General features: G+C 36.9%; 2 non-coding genes across 2 annotated transcripts; both read left to right on the plus strand.

Moving 5' to 3' along the window:
- Positions 1-264: 264 nt before the first annotated feature.
- Positions 265-337, plus strand: Trnar-ucg. The gene has a single exon. It is a non-coding gene; the product is annotated as a tRNA-Arg (tRNA).
- Positions 338-1,211: 874 nt separating this feature from the next.
- On the plus strand, positions 1,212-1,284 carry Trnar-ucg. Its single transcript has one exon. It is a non-coding gene; the product is annotated as a tRNA-Arg (tRNA).
- Positions 1,285-3,393: the final 2,109 nt, after the last annotated feature.

Below are 3,393 nucleotides of genomic sequence, written 5' to 3' on the forward strand. Positions count from 1 at the left end.
AACTCATAGATTATAAAAAAACGATGACAAATAACAAATAGTATGCTTTAATACAACCCGTGGTCACTGTAATATCTATACAAACTGTACGTGTGGTGCACCTCTTGAAATAAAGAGTTCTCTCTCTCATATTTTGTTTTGTTGTTGGACTGGTGTATTATTAACCTTGTACGTGCTTAAAGACCTTCGTTGTTAAAGCGTAGCAATATCATTATAACAAAAACAACCTCTTGAAATACAATTTCTATGTTCTCAGTATTCTATGACCGTGTGGCCTAATGGATAAGGCGTCGGACTTCGGATCCGAAGATTGCAGGTTCGAGTCCTGTCACGGTCGATACTTTTTTTTTCTTTTTTTTTGGGGGGGCGATGAACACACTGGAAATAAGAATTATGATTAATTGTTGTTAAACTCGGTAAATGTTTATTATACTCTAAGACCTTTCACCCAATAAATTGAAATATAATAAAATCCGCCCACCTTTCCCTGTTACGTATTATAATACTTCCTACTGTTCTTATGTGTTCTGTTGACTCTGAAAGTGTAAAATTATCACGAAAAATCTCAGTCTATGTATTTTCCTCATGTTTTTTGTCAGTATGTATAAATAAATATATAAACACCATACTGTTAGCACGAGTGTTAAACAACTCCTAATGTGAACAACTAAGAGTACGTGACGTGGGCATTGTTAAGGCTGCCGAGTTTTTCCGAGTCATTCTTGACAACTAGACAATATAAATTTCCCCGGGTCGTTGTTGACAAGAGGGACACAACACAACGACGATTTACTCAAGTATCAGACGACCATTGTGTTGGGTTATAAAGTAACTTAACCTCTACCTATGTAATCGACGTATCAAGTAAGCTCCAACACTGAGTGAAAAGAATTTGGTTGTTGTAAACCTTGGCAGAGAAGGAAAGGGGTAGAGGGATAAGACACAGGCCGATCACACAGACAGTCAACATAAACCAACCGGTCATATCAGTAATCAAAGGTTCTGTCTATGCAATATATAGATTGTAATCATCTAAGTGACTACAATAATACCTATAAAGGTAACACTTGTCGATTATAAAAAAAATACAAATAACAAATGATATGCTTCAATCCAACCCGAGGTCATGGTGAAATTCATACATAATATACATTATATACCATACGTAATACATCTCTTGAAATAGTACTTCTGTGTTTTAACAACTTCATGACCGTGTGGCCTAATGGATAAGGCGTCGGACTTCGGATCCGAAGATTGCAGGTTCGAGTCCTGTCACGGTCGACCATAGTTTTTCACAATGTCCACACTGGAAATAAGTATTATAAATAATTGTTACTAAATTCTGTAAAGGTTTATTATAGTGTCAGACCAATTCACCCGATATATTAAAGTAGAATAAAGCCAAACAACACTAGTAATAGTTACGTTTACCTATCCCCTTTACATTCACCAAAGTACTGCTTATTGTTCTCATAGGCTCTATTGACTCTCATTATGTGAATATCAAGGAAACTATGATTATGTATTTGTTCCCAGTTTTGTCAGAATGTATAAATAAATATATAAACACCATACTGTTAGCACGAGTGTTAAACAACTCCTAATGTGAACAACTAAGAGTACGTGACGTGGGCATTGTTAAGGCTGCCGAATTTTTCCGAGTCATTCTTGACAACTAGACAATATAAATTTCCCCGGGTCGTTGTTGACAAGAGGGACACAACACAACAATGATTTACACTAGTATCAGACGACCATTGTGTTGGGTTATAAAGTAACTTAACCTTTACTTATGTAATCGACGTGTCAAGTAAGATCTAACACTTACTGACATGAATATGGCTGTACAATAGTAAACCTTGGCAGGGAAGGAAAACAGATAGAAGGGGTCACACAGACAGGCAAACAGACAGTGGTGATTACACAGAGACAGAGAAACGGAGATAGTAACTCAGGCAGACAAACAGACAGGGAGAACAAAACAGATATATAGTCAGACAAACAGACACAGACGATCACAAAAAGATAATAATAAAGCAAGAAAACAAACAAGCAGAGATGATAACACAGACAGACAAACAGACATAGATGAACATACACACACACACATCATTTACATATTTAGTACTATCATAAAGGAAACATCACACAATAAGACTACTTCTAATACTATCACTACTACTATTACCACTACTACTACTACTACTAACAGTATCACCATCGCAACTACTACCACCACCACCACCACTACCACTACCGACAACACTACCACCACTACCACCACCACCACCACAACCACTACCAACATCACTACCACCACTACCACCAGCGCCTTTACCACCACCAATGCCTTTACATTCGTCCGCCCCATGAAACTTGTAGATCCTGAAACCTTTCATGTGTTTCGGGAAAATACTCGACCATGTTGGGGATTTACTGAAATTTCGTCTCTGAACTCCCAAGTGTAATGGTGTGAGAGAGACGTCGTGTTTACATAAGAGTTCGGTCTCTCTCTCTCTCTCTCTCTCTCTCTCTCTCTCTCTCTCTCTCTTTCTAGTTGTTTTATCACATTCCTAATTTAAAAAGAAAATCATTATGTCCGAATGTTTAAGAATCCATTTCTGTATCATAGTATACGTAACTCAATTACAAACCTGTACATAACATACCTTTAATTAACTAGAAGACCAACACAGATGTCTTTGTGAATCTATTTTATATTATAATAACTTAAATTTCTGTTAGATACGTCATTAAATCTCTATTAAGGATAAAACAAAAAAATGCTGAGTTTAAGATTATTTCAGAGTCTTTGTTAAATGAACCAGAAAGATGCGCTCTCATACAACCTCCAATTAGGAACAAAACCACAGAGAATTCGCGCACTGATTTACCTCCTCGTCAGGGGTCTTCAGCACCTGGGGGAGCGGTTAATTAACACCTGCCGCTTAAGTCGTTAACGCTTCATTGAACGAGGAATTAAGTCTAGGAAAGAAAAGAAACTGAAGTAGATGAAGAAGAAGAGATGAAGGTAATTATTTTGTAATTCTTCCCTGGATATTATTCTTCTTCTATAATTTTTTTATTTTTCTTGTTCTTTTCTTCTTCTTCTGCTACTCTTGCTATTCTTATTATTCTTATTCTTAGTAGTAGTAGTAATAGTAGTATAGCCATTTCTGTTATCATTACTAGTATTATCATTATTTATCTCATTCCATCACCCAAGTGTGTGTGAACCAGAGGGCCTTCATCACCACCGGACTCTCGGCAGCGCCTCCCACAAACTTCAAAGACCCAAAAATTGAAACTCCTTCCACGTGAAAATTTTTGCCTCACACTAGCAAATTGAGTTTACATGTTTGTGTGTATCTGACGACGACCGGGGTTATA

This window comes from Homarus americanus, unplaced genomic scaffold, assembly GCF_018991925.1.
Source record: "Homarus americanus isolate GMGI-L3 unplaced genomic scaffold, GMGI_Hamer_2.0 scaffold34360, whole genome shotgun sequence".
Classification (NCBI taxonomy): domain Eukaryota; kingdom Metazoa; phylum Arthropoda; class Malacostraca; order Decapoda; family Nephropidae; genus Homarus; species Homarus americanus.